This window comes from Gracilinanus agilis, chromosome 3 (assembly GCF_016433145.1).
Source record: "Gracilinanus agilis isolate LMUSP501 chromosome 3, AgileGrace, whole genome shotgun sequence".
In the NCBI taxonomy this organism is placed as follows: Eukaryota; Metazoa; Chordata; class Mammalia; order Didelphimorphia; family Didelphidae; genus Gracilinanus; species Gracilinanus agilis.
This window is the reverse complement of record NC_058132.1, coordinates 166,850,646-166,872,360: the sequence shown is the minus strand read 5'-3', so window position 1 is coordinate 166,872,360 and position 21,715 is coordinate 166,850,646.

Here is a 21,715-nt window from a genome sequence, read left to right as displayed (position 1 = left end):
TCTATACAACGTATAATAAATAAATACTCTCAACCATCAAGAGGGCCCTTTTCCCCATCCACCAGTATTGAAATACGTTATGTTGACTCTATTGAGTACCCCACATTTTCAGTCCTAAAACATCCTCTTTAAACTCAAGACATACCTTTTCTACTCATGATAAAACCTAGCCTCTTAATTCAATAAGGAAATTAAGAACATCTGAGCTGTTCTCAAACTACTTTCCTTTTTTTTCAAATTGTGTTCATAACTTATGTTTTTACACCACTATCACCTCTTAATATAAAATGCAGAATAAAGTTAAAACAAAGTGAATAGCACAGCAATTATCATTGACAGCATATTCATTGTTCATCCTTAATCCTAATATCCCTATCAAAAAGTGGCAATCATTTATAAAATTATATGTTCTCTGGAACAAAGATAAGTCATTAGGAATCAGATTTGCTCTGCCTTTTGGTTTCTTCTAGAGATATTAGTGAAATCTGCTTAATTATGCATCAAGCAATACAGATCTTTCTAAGCTTTTATGAATTCTTCATATTGATTTTTTCCTTATAATACAAGAATATTGCATTACATTCATTTACCAGAGACTGTTTAAACATTACCCATCTACTTTGTTGCAAATTTTTGTTCCTATAAAAGTTTTGCTGGTAATAATTTGGGTAGGGTATATGTGTGGCTATATATCTCTCTATCTAACTATCTTTCTTACTGTCTATTCATATGTAGGTATGTAGATATATATGCTGTATATATTTATATGTATGTATATATGTTACATGGATGCCATGGATAAGTACAAACATATATGTTTTATGTATATATAACACAGAGAGTTAACTATAAATATACACACACACATATATATATATATATATGTATATAATAATGCAGGGTTTCTTGCATTGCGATATTATCCTAGGCAATCCTGTCAGTTATCAGAATGGAATTCTGGGATGGCATGTGCTAGATGCCAGGTGCTAACCAGCAGTTGGGCTGTGACTATATAAGGCCCTGCAAACTCAACATTGGGGTTCTGTTTTCCCTTGACCTCACCCAGTCAACTTGCTATCCCTGACCTTTCCCCCTGGGCCCTGGGTGGTTAAGGGAGGTGGATTGTGGGTAGGAACTTAGATAGTGTAGTCTAGTGGTTAGGGCCATCTCTAGAGCAACTCCATAACATCATCAGTGTACCTAGCTGATCAAATAACACAAAGCCAGAGTCTAGATATCTCCGGCTGGGGGCTGGTTGCCCTCAGCCTGTCAAGACCTTTTAGGTCCTTTGCCAGCACCTGCCAGTTGCCCCTAGCAACAGTTTAGCAAACCTAAGCCCTCTTACCTTAGTTTTCCCTTTCCAGTTCAAATAAATCCCTTAATCTGTGAATTCCTGTGATTATTCTAACACCTTCAAGGCTAAAGAGACTAAGAGCAGGACAGAATTTTGAGAAGTAGGGGTTACTCTGGAAGTGAAAGCTTTGTTTTGCTCCATTGTTGGGAGGAAGTTGAGCCACGGTTTCCTGCTGGGCTCTGCTCTCACCCAATAGGGAGTCAGTTACCTCAGCAGTGAGGGGCCACCAACTCAACATCTTAAAGGAGCCTGCAACTAGCAGTGGAGACTCATTGGGCAGCCCAGCTGAGGCTACTCCCCTCTGATAACATCAACTCCAATCTCCAGCTAGTTTAATTACTGGCTCCTAGGCCCCTAGTGACTCCCATTTACTATCCTTTTCTTATTCCACCATTATATATATATATATATATATATATATATATATATATATATAATATGCCTTTCTCTTTGAATTATTTGGGGTGATTAAAAGTATTGCTATGTCAAAGTGTATTAATTATCTAGAAACTTTTTTAGAATAATCAAATATTGTTGGATTAAATAAAGTTCTCCCAATAATATATTAATGAAATATTCTTCCCACAGACTCTCAAAAACTGGAAGATTTCCATATTTATCAATTTTGTAGCTATGATACTCACTTTTTTCATTTGTATTTCTTTTATTAGTAATTTTGAGCATTATGTATATTCTACTTTTGAAATCATTTTACTCATTTCTTTTGATTACATGATAAAATAATCTCTGAAATTTTTTCCTTTCTATTTTAAAATTCATCAATGTCTATTTGTTCTCCTTTTACTATTATTTTAGAGGGAAATAATAGCCTTCCTTATGTAGGCTAACTGTTCGGTTTTCTGTTCAGATCTCATTCCCTCTGCTTCTTATGAGATTTTGTTACATAAACAATCCCCATACTCATGCACATCTTCACCATCTCCCTCCTCGCTAGTTTCTTCCCTCTACTTATGCATATGCTTAATGTCTATTATTGCCTCCTCCAAAATATAATTCCTTGGATATTGCCTAACCATAAGCTGTAATCATATTTCTTTCCTTCATTTTATTATCGAACTTTTCCAAAGACTACTCTGCATAAACTGCCTGTATTACTTTATATCTTACTCACTCTTACAATAAGGCAATTATTATAAATAGAGATTTTCCCTGAGTTATTTGTGTTCTCAGGTTTATAGAACATTATACTCTAAAATTCTACTGGTTTTTCTATTCTTATCTAGCTTGTTCCAGTAACCTATTTTTTTAAACCCTTAACTTCTGTGTATTGGCTCATAGGTAGAAGAGTGGTAAGGGTGGGCAATGGGGGTGAAGTGACTTGCCCAGGGTCACACAGCTGGGAAGTGTCTGGCTTTGAACCTAGCACCTCCCATCTCTAGGCCTGACTCTCAATCCACTGAGCTACCCAGCTGCCCCACCAGTAACCTATTTTTAAAAAATAATTTTAAGCCAATTTTGAATATGTTCTATTAATGCTTTATATTATAATTCAAAGCCTGGAAAATAAACTTTTAAAAAGGAATATTTCCATATAATATTTTGAAACTGAAGAGGAAATATTACAGCAATAAGCTCCTTGTAAATTAAAAAAAATGCTCAGAGAAGCTAGGCCTCACATGCTGTGTTAATCGATCTAGGTAAACTCAAGTCCATAATCAAAACAATTACAATTTTTTCCTCAAAGAAATATGTCAGTTTTCTTAACAAGCTCCCTATTTAGTACTTATGACGTGGCTGAGCCAACATAATTATTGCAATATTACATTAATTTATAAACAGTGCCATTCACACTTCCAAGGAGAGTACTACACAAAACTACATTAAATCATAGAATTCATTTAGAGGAATAGAAAGTTAAACATATGAAAAAATGGGGCAAGTAGAAATAAAACAAGAACTTCGATGTCATTTCACTTACCTTTATAAGCATGAAAGACTCACTTTCCATATTTTAGACTGAGAATACAGGCCCAGAAATAAGGGCTCCCTAAGCAAAAATTAGACATTGAGGTTCTTCCCATGGATATCTGATGTAGGAGGGGGGCATTATGGAAAGTGGTGTTTGAAATCCTCAGTCTTACCCTTTTCTCAGCATTTCTTCTCAATACTGAGCAGAAAAAAAATTGAACTTTGTGCCAGGCAGTATCTAGATTAGCCCTGATAAAGGGGAGCAAATGTTCTGAAACTTAATAGAGTCTTGCAAAGTAAAAGGAGTCCATGAAAGAATTTGATCCTTTATCCTTAATATATTCCACATCACGATTTTTTGCAAGCTAAAGGAATACTGGCCACATGCTGTGGGGGTAGGTAGTTCTAAAGTCAACTGGTTCATAATCTTGGAAAGGATAAACATTAAAATATTCTCTCTTCAATGTAAGTCTGCAATAAAATGACAGAAATCTTGCCAAAAGAATTATTCCTTACGTTATTTTAAATTAATTAATTTGTTTGTTACAAAATTTCTAAAGTATCTGTTTCCCTTGTTTCCTCCTCCACACTAGGGAAGACATCATTTCACACACACACACACACACACACACACACACACACACACACACACATATATACACATACATACACACATAAATATAACTACTTCATGATTATTTGTATTTATCAGTTCTTTCTCTAGAGGTAGACATACATAAGTTATTGCTTGAACAATACTTCTGTTGTTGTATATAATGTTCTCTTGGTTCTTCTTGTTTCACTCTTCATAATTTAATGTAAGTCTTTCCATGCTTTTAAAAAATGAACCTGCCTGTTATTTCTTAAGGTGTAGTAGTATTCCATCACAATCATATGACACAATTTGCTTAGCTATTCCCCAGTTGTTGGGTATCCCCTCAATTTACAATTCCTTGCATCCACAAAAAGAGATTGGCTCCTTCCTTTTGATTCTAGTTCTAATTTCCTGTCTTCTTCCAAAGGATTAAAGAAGAGGCTTCCCCCATCCCTTTTGGACTGAACTTGAACATAGTATGACCCTACTGGGAAGCTAGGTGGCACAACGAGAATGCTGTGCCTGGGGTCAGGAAGACCTGAGTTCAAAGATAGCCACAGATACATATTACCTGTGTGTTCATAGATGAGACATTTAAACTCTGCCTGTTTTCCACAACTTTAAAATGAGGATTATATTAGCACCTCCCTCCCAGGGATGTCATAAGGATCAAATGAGATAATATTTGAAAAGCATATGAGTTCTTAGCACAGTTCTTGAATATTTCCTTGCTTTTAATTGATTCTTTCCCCACTTCCCTTCCTTTCTACCTTGTTCCTTCCCTCTCTCCCTCCTTCCTTCCCTTTCTTCCCTCCCTCCTTCCTTCCTTCGTCCATCTTTCTTTCCTCCTTCCATGGTCCCATATTTTGGTTCTGAGAAGTCAACAAAATCATATTCATTAGACCTTGAGAGGGTTCATTTTACCAATTTGAAAGCCAGCTTAGTTTCCTAAAACCATGGAAATGGGTGGGATGGGGGAGTTTTGAGTAACAATAAGCCAAGCAGACAGTACAGTTGTGTTGGAGTCAAGTAGATAATTGACCAGCACAGGAGAGTAGGATGCGACCTGGAAAAAACACAGAGCTTGCAGGCATAGGACATATTTGTTTTAATCTGACACTTTAACTATTTGAAATTGGACAAACTATTCCACCTTTCTTTTAACTTGCTTTTCTCTAAGCAATGATCTCCACACTTCGATTGTATGCTCCAATTTATTGTGATTTTGTTGTTAGGAAACATTTACGACATAGCTGCTCTCCTCTCTCTCTCTCTCTCTCTCTCTCTCTCTCTCTCTCTCTCTCTCTCTCTCTCTCTCTCTGTCTCTACCTCTCTCTCTCTCTCTCTCTCTCTCTCTCCATATATATTTATTTAATATATGTTTATTTAATATACACATTACAGATGTACTAATTTTTGCCCATATAGCTGTTAATAGAAATCTGTGAATGAGATTGGCTTAAAATCACCCTAAAGTACTAAAACTGTCATGATCATGGGAGCATAACCATGGAAATGGGCGGGTTTTGGGTATTTTGAGCTACAATAAGCCACACAGATGATAGAACTGTTTTGGAGTCAAGGTCACAATTGACCAGCACAGGAGAGTAGGATGCTACTTATCTTCCAACTTCCATTTGCTTGACACACTTTCTGGGGTTGCATTTTAACACCACTTTGGCAACCATTTCCATAAAAAAAAGAGAGTGTTAATGAAGGGTTGATTACCATTTCTTATAGAGTATAGTTCAGATATATATTTCACTAAGTCTTCTCTATGAAACTATAACTCAACTAAACAAGGATTTATTAAATGAGTTCCACGTGCCTAGCAATGCTGTATGCCATAGATACAAAAGAAAATGGAAATAATCTTCACCTTCAAATTTATACCTTCAATTAGGTTCAGTGAATTGCATTCCAGGCTTAAGAGTCAGAAAGACATGAGTACAAATATAGCCTCAGTTTAACTGTGTAGGCATGGACAAGTAACTTAACCTCTCTTTATCTCAAGTTCATCATCTGTAAAATGGGAGAGGGAGGAAATTTTTCAAGTTTCTCTTATAAAGGTTTCATTTCACAAATGTATAGAAAACTGAGTTAAATTAAAAAAAAATAAGATCCAGTATGGAATCAATAGTCAACGCATATGAACTGACAATTTTCAAAAGCAGAATTGAAAGCTACCAATAATCATATGAAAAATTTCTCTAAATCACAAATAATTAGAGAAATGCAAACTAAAACAAGTCTGAAATATAACCTCATATCTATCAGATTACTTAAAATGACAAAAAAGGCAAATAATAATCCTGGAGGGGATGTAGGAAAATAACTACACTTATGCACTGTTGGTAAGGATATGAATTTATTTTTCCCTTCTGGAGTTCATATTCTCTTCTCAGAATTTTCTATAATCATCTCCTTTACTATTTCTTAAAGCATAATAATATTCCATCGCATTCATATACCAAACTTTGTTCAGTTCTTCCCCAATTGATGTGCATATAATTATAGAAAACTCTGGAAAGAGAGTATGAACCAATTCAAACTAAAGTGAGCATTACAAAGATAATAATTTACAGAGTAACAATAGTATCTTTAAGATAGTCAAGTATGAAAGACTTAGTAACTGATCAAAACAATGATCCACCATAACTCTAAAGGATGCATGATATAAAATGGTATCTTCTCCAGATAATTGATGGACTCAGAGTGCAGACTGAAACACTTTTTTCATTGTAGGGATTGGGGATCGTGACTAATGTGACTAATGTGGAAATACTTTGCTTAATTTCACATGTAAAATGGCCTTTATATTTCTTGCCTGCTCAATGGATGGGTGACAGAGCAGGAGGGAATCATATCATATGGGACCAAAAGTAAAAGTAAAATTTTTAAAAGAAATGAAACTCAGAGACCTGATAAGGCTTGGACAAAGATGCACCAAGTCAAAAGAAGAATGAAAATTAGAACCTGCAAATCAGTCTGGTGCTGTTGTCTTTTTTCTAATGTCTTTTCTAGGTGTGAAACTATTTTAAATCACTTATAATAAAGTGCAATGGAGCTGAAAAGCAATCAACCAACAGACATTTATTACATGTTTATTGTGTACCAGACCCTGTGCTAGAATGGAAAGTAAAAAGTCCCTTCCATGAGGACCCTATATTCCATTGTGGGAAAAACATATAAATAAATACATATATATGATAATTTTATACAAAAATAATACAAAGTTATTGGAAATAAAGGCGCTAAAAGCTAAGAGGAATCAGGATTAGATTTATTTAGATGATGATTCGAACTGAATTTTGAAGGAAACTAGGGATACTAAAGGCAAAGTTAATTATTAAATAATTAAGAAGTAAATATGACTTCTGCATCAATTAAGATATCTATTCTCAGGAAAATATTCTATTATCATTTAATAGATACCTAATCCTCAGAAAACATTCATTAGCCTTTTCACTTTTTACCTGAGTTGCAAACAATCATAGGGGAAGAGTAATTGATGGTTTTGCTAACCATGTTTATTCATTAAGCCAAAATCTTTCCAAAGAATGCCCATGAGTATGCTGAACATTGCCCCCTCATCTTTCACTAATTTTCCAAGAGTCTTCTTATTCTTACTAAATGTCTCTGTCACTTTTGAATGTTAACTGCAATACCTTGTGGATCTATCTTAGACATAGAATCTTTTATGAGTGGTATATGAAAGAGCCCTCTCCTTTCTAATTAAAGCTGTCTTACTTGTACTGAGGTTGAAAGGCCCAACAAAAGATCATATTAAATATAATTATAGTCTGTTATCTTTATGATTAAGACACATTAATAAGATGGAAGTTTTGCAAAAATCATTGTCTTACATGAGTTGACATTCAATGCCTTGCCAATATAAATATCTGAGATGAATAACCAAAAAAATAAAGGGTCATGGGAACTCAGGTGGTAGAATAGGTGAAAGTTACACAGCCTGGATATTCCAATACTTTTTAACAAAAATCTAGACATGGTAATAGGTCCAAGTCTTAATTGAGAAATGAATGAAAAAATGAGTCATTTTTTTCTAGCCCAAATTGGCTTTGGGAGATAGACAGAGGTCAGCAAATAATGTACACAGTTTCTAATCATGAGTTTGCCTATTCAAGAAACCTTCATCCCAGTCTCAACTGGTTCCTAGGTCTGTGCATTAGAGCAAAAAAGACATACAGATTCAATAGAGATCAAGTTGATGCTATCCATGGAGAAGAAAAGAAGTACCAACTGATAACTATCTCATTTGTACCACAGAGTTAGTTACATTGCTAGTGTGACATTAGAAGAAGATTTGTATTTAGGGGTTACAGTCCCAAAGAGGGATCAGTCAATAGGCTAAGATTATGTTTTAGGCTAGAAGATGGATGAGAAATGGACAATAGTTGTCTACCTCTAACCAAGGGGGTAAAAATCACAGATCCAGCTCCCAGAGTATTTTGAAACATATACATGAATAACCAGAGAAGAAGGTTCTGACCAAAGGGGAGAGCCTGAAATTGTTACTCTGAGTCTACAAAATTTTCTAGTTTATTGATTGTGGCCGAAACCAGCAGCAAATTATTAGAGTTCCTCCAATGGCTGAAGCTCCTAGACAAAAGTTTTGCCTAGACAAAAACTCAAATTCAGTTCAGGAACTTGCAAAATTGTTACAAGGATAGTAGTCATTTTTTTTCTCTGCATCAGACAACTCTGACCACACTGAAAGTTTGCAGTTTCCCAGTCTGAGCTGCTCATGAGATCTTAAATATACAATATATAAAACCTTGAGAAAGCAGCAACATGACTCAAGGGAACACAAAACAGCAGGACTAAGCAAGATCCTCTAGAACTGTGCAAGTCTTGGACATATTATAAAGTCCCAAACTTCAAGATTGACAAATAAAAAAGAATCCCACCATAAAAGCTATTATTGTGCAAGGGAATGCCTAAATCACAATACTATCAGGTTGAAATACTGTGTTGGTTAATATTACTCAATTCCTTTTTTTCCCTCTTTAATTTTATGACATAGGAAATGATTTTTTGTGTATAGGAGAGGAAAGAGATATATCTGGAAATTCTGTTCATATAAAGATAAAAGATGTCAATATTTTTAATTACCTTTCTGTAACTTATATCCATTCCTTCTAGTTCTTCCACCTGAGGTTAAATAGAAAAACTTTAATATCTCTTCTATGAGCTAGCCCATGAACTAGCAAATTCCCTATCAGCCTTCCCTTCTTCAGGTACAACATTTATTTCACTTCAATCACTGCTCATATAGCAAGATTTCTATACCCTACAGTAGATCATGTGAAACTAGCACAAAGCCACTCAAATTGTGCCTTCTTCTGGTCACAGGAAGAAGGAGCAACTCCTTCTGGGAGCTGCACTCTCATGTTATATCTGAGCCAAATGCTATTCAGAGATCGATAGCCTCTGTCAGTACACAGGCAACCACCCTTCATCACAGTTCACTAGCCATCATGTCCTAGGGAGCTTTCTCACCATGGTAAGGTGAACTGTGCCTCTAATCACCATGATTAGTTTGGTCTTTGTAAGGTCTTTCTCTCTCCCCACATTCTAAGCAATTAAAATGCCTGGGGACTTGACAAGATCTTCTGGATAAATCATTAGCTCTGTCCACACTGATTACTACTCCAACATTTTGTTATTTCTTTCCTATTACTATGTTCAAAATCTTTTGCCACTGTCATTCAGTAACCACATCTCTTTCTATAAAATTTACTCCATCCTACGCATTTCCCAGTTTCTATTCTCTGTGAACCACTTGGTCACTCTTCCTTCTCCCCAAGGATTTCAGTACCTGGCTCATAGTCTTTTCCACCCCCTCTAAATACTTTGATTTTCCAATTCTTTCGCTTTTTATTCTGTCTTTACTCTAGCTCAACCACACAAATAAATATGTAACTTGGACAACACTGCCCCTCTCAAGTGAATTTGCCCTAGCTTCAAGAACCCAATTAAAACTCTGGCCTTCACCTTCTTGGGCAATCTCCTCTACTTATTTTCTAGCTTATCACTGTCCTTCCTAAGATGTAGCATCCAGAGAGGACCACAATATGTATGATATGACCAGAACAGAATTGAGCAGCACAATATTTTCCTATTTCCTAGATTCTCTCTACACAAGCACTTTAAATTGAATTCTCTGTTTTGACTTCCATGGCACATTCAACATACTGAGTCTGCAGAAAATTCAATTCATTTTAGCAATAATTCATTAAAGCATATGTTATGTGGAGAGTATTGTGATGGACACTAGGGCAAACATGAAGTTTAAATTTAGTCACTTATCTTATGGAGTTTATAGTATAATCAAAATATTAAACCCCATTCCCATGAAAAAAGGAAAATATCCATGAAAAACTCATAATTTGATATAGCTAGTTTAGCTAAAAGACTTGTTATGAGAAGATAGAACAGTAAAGGTTGGTTTTAAAAAAGTCATGCTAATAAATTACTTTCATTGGGGAAAATGGGGCTTAATAAGTAATATTATCAGAAATTTTATTTTACTTTTGCTCTCCCTTTAACTAGTTTTCCTTATATACTGTCATACTACAACAATATAGTTCTACAAATATTCTTTTCAAAAGGTTTTGAGCTGTAAGGAAGAAAAAAGTTCATAGGGCAAAAAATAATTAATTTTTTAGCAAAACGAGGAAAAATAGAACTAGGAAAACCACAAACATATCATTATTAAACAATACTTCACTTACTTTATATTAAAAGGAGCACAAATAATGAAACATTTTTTCATTTGGTTTTTAGTTTCCATCAATATCTTTGATTGTTGATTGCTCCCAGAGTACAAGTAGCCTTGAAATATTTCAGTGAGCTATAAACCTAGAAAGCCAGAATTAAAACTTAAATTATACATCCAGCACTGAACTCTAGGTTTTCTCTAAACAAGCCTAACTGGATGTTCAGAGGATTATTATCTGAAGACTAACCACTGGATGATGAATTTTTGACCTGATGCAACTAATGAAGTGTATTCTGATTCATGTTGAAAAAGAAAAAACATCAATACAATAACCACTCTTTCAAAGGAAATACATTGATTGGAAAAATATTCCCTATATTATATTGTTAGTTTTAGGATGACCATCCCTGTCTTTCTATAATGGGTGATTCAGGGAGGACACAGCATTTTTGAAGTGTGTTTTTAAAATGGAGGGGAATTCAATAAGTAAAAATGGAGTGTGGGACATCATTCCCAGAATGGAGAATAGCACAAGCAAAATTTTGAAGCTGGAATGTTTGGTGAATTTTATGAAGATGGAACTTATTTTATCTGGCTGTTATGTCTTGACGCAATAATATTAGATAAATTTGGAGGGTAGTTGGTACAATAGAAGGGATATAGAATCTGAACATTCAGAAAATTGTCACTGGGTAAGTTACCACAGACCTCTGGCCTCGGTTTCCTCATATGTAAAAATGAGAGAATTAGACTAAATAAGCTGAGATACTTTCCAGCTCTAAATCTATGGCCCTAAGATAGTGTTGGTGATATGAGACTGTAGAAGACATTGAATACCATTTAAAGGTGTTTAAAAATATTGAGAGTTAATAGTGATCTTTGTCATTGATGTTAGCATGAAATTAAGGAAGTCATTTTATTTAATTTTCTATTCCTTTAAAATTATGTCAAAAATATTCTTGTTTTGTGATATGTATTTTGTTTTTCACTTTTTCAAATTCTTAGCAGTTATGATGTACTGAACTTATGACATTTTAAAATGTGAATAATCGCACCAAATTGATTCTACTTATGCTATTCTATTACTGTCATGATCAAGAGTTCTTGAAGAAAAGCACTTCTATAATTGCACAACTGATTGTTTTAGGGAAAGATACACCCTCACTGCTCCAGGGTTGTGTTTTCTGTGCAGTGCTTCACACTTCTAAATTCTACGTACCTGTCAGATCATATTAATGTTCCTTGTCTTTTTGAATTACCTGTTTAGAAGGGGACTTGTTCCTGCACAAAATTATAGCCTCCAATTGTGAAGATGCCATTTCTGTATTATCTTACATAAACTAAGTACTTAATAATTTATCATATGTGGCAGGTCATGGAGAACCATGTCATCTTCCAGAAACACTGCTGATTTGCGGAAGAATAAAGCTCATGATCTCTTTGGGAAAAACACACATTGTCACCAACATTTTGTTTTTATTCTAGTTGTCTTAATCTTGTGTTTAAGTAATTTTTCAAGGCTCAGTGAGATTTTTCCTTTTATTCACACATGAATCCTTCTTTGAGCTTTCATAATTATTTTTTATAAAAATAACTCTATTCCTGTCTAATGATGTAAAACCATTGTTTATAAGACAATGTAATGAACCCAAGCTGAACTCTTCCCATTATCTTTTAAGTAATGCCATAAACTGCTTAATAGAGCAATTAAATCAAGTTATTTCAGGTTAATGTCAATAGGCAGGCTTCAAGTGTATCCAACTTTTTTGTATGCTTTTTTCAAGACCAGTTTGCTCCAATAAATATTGGAAATTGTACTTTGCTAATGTTTCTGTTTGTATTCCCTAAGGTACTAATCACATTATACACTGTTGAGGAGTGGAAATATTATAGCTGGTTTCCCACTGGAGGAAGGAGCTGGAGTAGTCTCTACTAACTTGTGTCAGAGCAGGATATTTAATAACCTTGGAGAGCTCCCTAGGGAATTTTAGAGCTGTGTTCAGAGCTTAGGAGAAAAAGACATTTCATTATATTGAGATGATAGAAAATCAAATACATGAAAGAAACACAAAGGTTAAATAAATTACATTAGACTGGTTAGATGTTTGTTAACTGAAAAAAACAAAAACAGTTCTGGAGTTTAAAATGATAAAATTACAAAAATATATGAGCAAATATATAATATGCATAGTAAATGTACAAGTGTATATGTGTATACACACATATGGAGTTTTTGAAGGAAGCATCAACTCTTACTACATTGTGAGTTCACATATATAATCATCACAGTACCAACCTCACCCCATGATACAAACCTTTTAAATACTCAACACCATGCAAAATTTCATTAGGAAAATTGTAATGAAAATAAATATAGACTATCTTAATACTGCAATGGTGACGGCTCGTCTACTGGGTACATCATTTCATGTCTGCCTTATGTAGTAGGTTCTGAGTAACAGGAATAACTGTATTCAAATATAATCCTGGAAGCAACACTCACTTCCCTTCTCCAAGTCTCTCTTTCAGCCACAGAGGGCAGTCATTACATGTATTTTCATGAAACAACAGTGACATCTAGCAGCTAACCTGTGCTACCTCACAGAAGACCTCCCTCAAGAAATGAAGTCATCAATATGCCCCTCCCTTCTTTTCTATCCATCAATATATCATTCCTGTGAAGAAAGAATCAAGTCTTTGTTTTTTTAGGATTTTTTTTTGCCATCTTAATCTGCAAGGATGCATGATAAGTGACTTTTACCATTAAGTAATTCTCTGGCATTACACTTTAGTGCCCTTGAATACTACAGATGAATATTAACATTCTTCATTTTTAAAATAAAGAATTAAGGATATGTGTGAGAGAAAAATAATGACAAATAATAGAGGGGGAGTGTGTGTCTGTGTGTGTGTGTGTGTGTGTGTGTGTGAGAGAGAGAGAGAGAGAGAGAGAGAGAGAGAGAGATTGAAATCAGTTATCAGGGACTACTAGCATAATTCATAAGTTTTAGGTTGTAAATATAATTTCTATTGATCAGATGACCAGGACTGCACAAATTTGAAATTCTATCTTAGAAAAGTACAAGAGAAATTCCAATTTCATTTTATAAGTGGAAAATAATCTCTTGAACCTGATAAAAAATTGATAAGAATTGAGCAATATCCTGAGCTCTAAAATATAGAAACAGAGAGCAGGTTTTGTTGCTGCTATTGATTTTGCCTAAATTCAAAACTGAATGCTAAGAATTAGACATATCTGATGGTGGTTACTTGATTTTAATTTGGCCAAATTACAGATGTTTATTTTGGTGACCATAGGAATTGCATTTGTATCAAATAGGGCAAAACTAACTTTGGTTGGTGTCTCACGTTCTGTCTTCCTCCTGCCACAAAGGTAAATGCTTCTATTGTGTTGTGAGAAATGAGAGCTCAGCATACTTGCTACAGTTGAGACTTATGGATCAAATTGCCATATTTTATAATTATTTTTGGCATTTTTATATGTTGAGAAAAGGGAAAAACAAGTATCTCATCTGTAACAGAAAATAGAGTATTCGTCTGTCAATTCTGTGTGGAGACTGCAAGATTTTTTTTTTAAATCAGCAAAAGTCTACAAAGTTGTGGTGGAAGAAACCATTAAAGCAGTGATTCCCAAAGTAGGCACCACTGCCCCCTGGTGGGTACTGCAGCGATCCAGGGGAAGCGGTGATGGCCACAGGTACATTTGGGGGTTGTGAATAATTGTAAGGGAGCAGTGATAGTATGTGACAGGGGGGTGCTAAGTAATATTTTTCTGGAAAGGGGACAGTAGGCCAAAAAAGTTTGGGAACCACTGCATTAAAGTAACAAAATGAAAAGGTTAATATAGCTTTTTAAAGAATACCTTTAATTAAAAGGGGCCAAAAGATAATTGAGGAAACTCAGAGATTGTATAGGAAAATAACCCTCTTTCTATCTTTCTCATGCCCTTCTTTTCCATATTGTTGCACAAAAACAAACTTCTAAAACAGTTTTCATAGTAATGGGGTGTTCTCTATGACCTAATTACTAAAGGAAAAGTAGATACCTTTGGGATACATTATTTTTATAAATGAAATGTGAGAGAGTGGCTTTAAATATAGGTGAGAGAGGAAGAAAATGGTGACAGACTGCAGGTCTCCATTAACATTCTTGAGGCTCAAGGACATCTGTACAGACAGAATGAGGTGCTCTTTGCTAGTCATTAACTCCAGAAAACCCCCATCTACTTCATAGTCAGACTGTTGAATTAACTCTGCCTAAAGGGAGAAACACACTTCATTCTAATAAGAAGTGGTTGCTAAAAGAAAAAAAATGAGTGAGACAAAGAAAACAGGTCATAATGTGACTATTATGTGGGGGAATCCATACTGGACATAAATGGAATTGAAATCGCCCAAAATTATATAAAATCTCAGAAGTTTGAGTTGGTAAGATTCTTGAAGAATATCTAGTAATATCAAGTCTGAACACAAATTCACTCTATAATGTTTCTGACTTCAGCAGCCTCCATATCTTTTAAGTGCACTCACCTACTAAAGTTGCTTTTGCCACTTAGCAACAGATCAAATTGTGAATTTAAATCAGTTCAAATTGGACAATAAAGTAGTAAGTATTAATATGTGCCAGACCCCACTAGGATCTGTTGATACAAGAACAAGAACAAAGCAGGGACTGTCCTATACAAACTTATTTTCTACTGGTAGAAAATAGATTTTATACAGGTAACTAAAAAAAATCAAGAACTACACTAATAATGGAGATAAAAGGAATCAAGACACTTGTACAAAATAATTCCTGGGTTAAGACTTGACACTTGTCTTAGAGAAAGAGAGATCTACAGATTTTGAGAGAGAAGAGCATTCTATTATAGTATAGAGCAGGGGTTGGTAACGTATGGCTCTTTCTGCAAGAGCCATGAAGTCAAGTTTTTTTCAGGCGCTGTTCCAGGAGTGGGCACTGTTACAGGAGCGCACACTGTTACAGGAGCGTGCACTGTGAGCACTGTACGGTTCACACAAAATTACATTTTTAAAAATGTGGCATTTATGGCTCTCACAGCCAAAAAGGTTGCCGACCCCTGGTATAGAGTATAGCCTGGGCAATGGAATGGAACTGGGTGGTTGGATGTCGTTTGGGTAGCAACAGATAACTGAGGCTGTAAAGTATGATGATAAAAGTAATGTACTAATGTAGAATTAGCTAGAAAAATCTGGTTGTGAGAGTTTACGTTAAAAAGTTAGTACTCTATCCTAGAGACAAAAGGGAGCCACTGAAACTTTTTGAACAGAAGAGGAATATAGTCACACTCTTGTTCAGGACTATCAACTTGGTAGCTATATGGAGAATGTCTTGAAAAAGAGAGAAAATGAAAGCAAAGATGCAGTTAGTGAAATAGTAGTCCATCTAAAAATGATGAGGGTCTGATTTAGGGTGGTGATTCTATAATAGAGATGGATATGAGGGATTCTATGGAAATAAAATTGATTAGATTGTAACTAATTTGAAGAGTTAAAGATAATTCTAAGTTTCAATCCAAATGACTGGAAGGATGGTGATACCAATCATAGGGAATTTAGGGGGAATGGTTAATTTAGGGAGAAAGTAATTAATACAATAAAGAAGGCTTAGAAGAGTCATGCAGGCAGAAAGAGAACAAGAAAAATACAATTGAAACATAAAAGGAAAAAGTATCTAGGAAGAATGACTGGTTAATATACTGGGTCTAACCTCAAAAAGACCTGAGGTCAAATATAGCATCAGACATTACTTGCTATGTGACCCTAGAAAAAGTCAATTAACATCTGTTGGCCTCAGTTTCATCCACTGTAGAATTGATATAATAATAGCCCTTACCTTCCATGGTTATTTTGAGGATCAAATGAGATAATATTTTCAAAAGTACTTAATGTAGTATTTAGCATAAATGTACTATGTAAATGTTTATTTCCTTCCCCTTCCCAATAATGATAATTATCACAGAGATCAAGAGTGGTTTCCCCTTATTAAAGCAAAATAAATCATTGTGCATCTTCTATATCCTGTTCTTCATTCTTTCTTCTAGGACCAAAGAGAACAAGTATAATCTCTCTTTCATCACATCATTTAAATGTTTGATGATAGTTATCTTGTTACTTTAAAGCAAAACATTCACAACTGGTCCTCCTAAGTGGTGGCATTTAGTTGCTTTACAATCCTGGCCCATCTGTACAGACAGTGTTTCAGTTTTGTCAATATCTTGTTTAAAACATTATGAACAGAACTAACTCAATACTGTTACTGTAAACTGACTAAAACAAAGTATAAGAGGACTATTTTCTAGTTCTTCCTGAAGGTGATGACTTTCCAAATGCAGGTTGCCATCATATTAGTATTTTGGATACCATGAAAATGTGGGTAACTGATGGAGTTTTCATTTCTTAAAATTCCCAGAATGATTAAAAAATTATTATCAACCTGACTTATCAATCCTGTACTTACACTACTAGCTGATTGTTTGCACTCAGTGGTAAAATATAAAATTGTATCTTATTAGATTTGACCCATTGTTCTACTATTTAGCCTCATAATTCTTTTTTATCTTTTGTTTTATCTTATCTTTTGTTTTATTTATAGGCCCCTTTTTCAAGGTGAAGCCTCTGGACTCATTCTCAGACTTACATTTCTAAAGAAAGAAAACAAAATATACTGGTTTTCAAAGAAAATCAATTATCTTGGTATACAGTTTATAGATAAGAAATGTTCAAAATATTGACTTCTAATAATATGGCAATTTCAAAACAGTGATGAATATGAATGATATTTCAAGATATTTGTCTCAACTATAATATGAAAATAACTGATTTCTCTTGGTGACTATCAGGTTCTGTTGACATTACTGATGTTTCCTGCCTACATTCATAATTGAATGGGAAATTCTAGATTTCAGTAAGATATTAATGAAAATAAATGTTTTGCCACATCCAAGTTCATGAATCTCCTGAAATTTGCCCATGGGCCCTAATTTAGATTTAAAATACCTGGTTTATATTTTGGGGGAATCTTGATTTATTTAGGTATACCAACAAGTTCTATGTCACTTGTAGCTCTCATTGCCATTTGGCTGTCATTGCTTTCCTTTCTAAATGTACATAAACCATTTCTTCAATAATGTATTTTCAAAAGTTGCCAAGGGACTTCTGGGCTAAGATGGCCACAGAGTAGAAGCAAGGGTCTTCTTCTCTTCACAATCAACCAATATAAAGCACCACAAAAGGACAAAAATCAAAATCAGAGGAATGAAGAGGATCTACCTAAGGGCACAGCCTTAAAGGTTGGCAGAGTTTGGGCATCTCCATGCTATAAGATGGTAGAATTGCTCCTATCAAAGGGCAAGCTGCTCACTCCTCTCTCACTCCACTATGGCACTAAAGTCAGAGCAAGCATGGGGAAATATCTATTTTCTTGGGGCTGGCTGAGGGCACCACAGACTTACCTCTGAGGGTGGCAATACTTGGGACCTGAAGAGGGTGAGGAACATGGAGCATGGGCACAGAGATAGGGCATAGAGGGGCTGCCCACAGCAGACATGGCAGAGACTGAAAAATAGCCTCATGGCAAAAACCATTTTGTAGCTTGATACACAGAGAGCGGCCTAACCTCCTCATTCAGACTTCTGGTTGGAAAAAACTAACAGCAATGACCACAAACACCCAAGAAATATAATCTACAAATACCCCCCAAAATAAGAAAAAGCCTCTGACATTGGTTTGCTTCTATGGAAAAATAGCAGAATACAGAGGTGACAGGAGAGAGCAACAAAAAAGCAAATACATTCAAACTTTCAAAAAAAATGGAAATTGGTTACAAACTCTAATGCAACTCAAATTGGAGTTCAAGAACAAAGTAAGAAAGATAAAAGAAACTTGGCAAGAAAAGTGGGAAATAGAAATGCAAGTATTTAAAAAAGAAAATAACAGTTTAAAAGACAGAATCTCCCACTTGGAAAAAGAAGTCCAGAAATCACACAAAATTAAAAGCAAATTGGAGACCAGAATTGACCTGCTAAAACAGTGAGGGCAAACTTTTTAAACAGGGGATCAGAGAAAAGGAAATCCTCATCTGTCAGGCTGTTTCTAAGGCAAATCTTTCAAAGTTTCATTATATTGTATACTACTTATTGTATTTGACAGATTAGGAATAATGTTGTGCAGCTGGATAGAACATTTCAGGGGTCCTTATTGGGTCCATGGGCTGTAGTTTGCCTATCACTGTACTAGAAGTCTTGAAAAGCAAGATAGACCAAACTGAAAAGGAAAATCAAAAAATTATAGCTGAAAACCAGTCTTTAAAGACTAGAATTGGTCAAGTAGAAGATAGTGATCTAACAAGACAGCAAGAATTAATAAAGCCAAGTCAAAAGAATAACAATAGGAAGAAGATGAAATAACTCATTGAGAAGACAATGAACTTGAAAATATTTGGTCTACTGAAAAACCTAGGAAAAATTGAAGTCTTGACATCATACTACAAGAAAATATCCAAGAAAACTGCCCTGATATTCTTGGACAAGAGAACAAAACAGACATTGAAAGAGTCTATACATCACCCTCTACATTAAATCCTCAAAAGACAACCCCCAGGAAGGTAATTGCCAAATTCAAGAGCTTTCTAGCTAAGGAGAAAATATTGCAAGAAGCCAGAGACAATTCAAATATCAAGGAGCACCAATCAGGATTACACAGGACATGGCAGCCTCCACACTAAAAGACCTCAAGTTTTGGAATAGGATATTCAGAAGGGCAAGAGAATTGGGTCTACAACCAAGGATCACCTACTCATCAAAACTGACTATCTACTTCCAGGGGAAAGTATGGGTATTTAACAAAATAGAGGATTTCCAAGTATTCCTAAAGAAAAGATCAGAACTAAATGGAAAATTTGATGAACAAATCCAAAATTCAAGAGAAATATGAAAAAATAAACAAGAAAAAGGGGAGGAAATTATTTTAAGGGCTTCAGTAGGGTGAAATTGTTTATATTCTTATATGAAAAAAGGATATTTGTAATTTCCAAAAATTATTTTCACTATTAGAGTAGAGAGAAGAATTATTCAAAGGCAGAGGTTGGGGTATTAAGTGGTTTAAATTGATATGTAAAAAGGGGGAGTTAGGAATAGAATATGACACCAAGAGAAACTTGAAGGAAGATGAAATATATGATAATTTATACCACATAAAGAAATGCACAAGAGGAGGAAGGGAAGAATACTATTATAAGAAAGAGAAGAAGAGAATGTTAATAGTTAATAATTGAATCTTACTCTCAGTAGAATCAGTTTTGAGAGGGAAGAGCAACTAGATCCACTGGAGTATAGAATTTTATCTAACCTTACAGGGAAGTTGAAAGGGAAAAACAAAGGCAGGGAGTGTGGTGGAGAGTATCAAAATGGAGGGAAAAGTAGAGTGGGGGGAATTTAATAGACCTTAAGGAAAATAAAAGTGGAATAAAAAGGGAGGGGGTAAGTAGGAAGGAGAGTAAAATAAATGTGGGGAATAGGGTGACTGATTAAAAGCATAACAGTGGTGTAGAAGGAAATAGTAAAAGAAGAAAGGACAAGACTAGGGGAGAAATTGAAATGATGGGGAATACACAGGTGACAATCATAACTCTGAATGTGAAGGGGATGAACTCACCCATAAAATGAAAGCAGATAGCTGAGTGGATTAGAAACCAAAATCCCCCATTTCTGGGTTAAGATGGTGGCAGAGTAAAAAGCAGAGGCTTGACCTCTCCTAACCCATGCATATAGGACTCCTCAAGAAGACATAAAAACAAATCCAGATGAATGAATGGACCCCACAACAGGACACAGCATTGAAGGTACGTGGAATTGGGGCACTTTCATGCTATAAAGGGGTGAAATAGCTCTCACTAAAACTTGATCTAAGCAACCCCCTTTGCCATCACCACTTACAGTGCCAAAGTCAGCGCAAAAGAGTTAGAGCAAGTTTGGGGCACCCATTAAGGCATTGGCAGCTCCAGGGCCTGTCCCTCAGAGAAGCAAGACTTAAGACCCCAAAGAGACTAAAGAACTCATGGACTTGGAACACAGACTCTGAGCACAGGCTCAGACACATATCCTGAGAGCAGGCACAGACTCGGATCCTGAGCTCAGGCATGGACCTTGAGTGGGGACCAAGCACAGAGAGTGCACGACTGTGGAAGCAGTGCTCTGAGACTTTTAAAGGAGCTTCAGGCAGAAGAACAAGCAAGGGGACCACCAGGAGGCTTGACCCTGAGAACAACCAGACCTGAGACCTCAGTAGCATAAAGAGAGCACACAGGCCCTGGGTGTGAGGATAAAACTGAGAGGGCACACAGCTCACAATGGAAAGCCAGACTCAGGAACTCCAGAAGAGAAAGATGAAGAAGAACTCTGTAACACTCAACAACTTTTACACTGAAAAAATCCAGACAACAGAGCAAACAGCAGGGGAGAACAAACAAGTAACCATATCCAAACTTTCCCCAAAAAATGAAAACGAGTCACAAGGTCTTGAAGGGTTCAAATCTGAGATTATGAGAAAGATGGAAGAGATCTGGCAAGAAAATAAGAGTTTAAAAGGCAGAATTTCGCAATTGGAAAGTGAGGCAAGTAAATTGAGCAAAATTGCTCTGAAGTTCTACAACAAGAGGGCAATATAGACATTGAAAGGATCCATAGATCACCCTCTACACTAGACCCTGAAAAGACAACCCCCAGAAATATAATAGCCAAATTCAAGAACTTCCAAGTAAAAGAAAAATTTTTACAAGAAGCCAGAAAGACACAATTCAGATATCAAGGAGCACCAATCAGGATCACACAGGATCTGGCAGCCTCAACATTAAAAGACAGGAAGGCTTGGAATATGATAATCAGAAAGGGAAGAGAACTGGGTCTACAATCAAGGTTCACCGACCCATCAAAACTAACCATACAGAGTTCCGGGTTAAGATGGAGGCAGAGTAAGAAGCAGCTCTTAACCTCTCCTGACCAAAACACACAAAACTCCTCAAGGGGACATAAAAACAAGTCCAGACGAATGGAGGA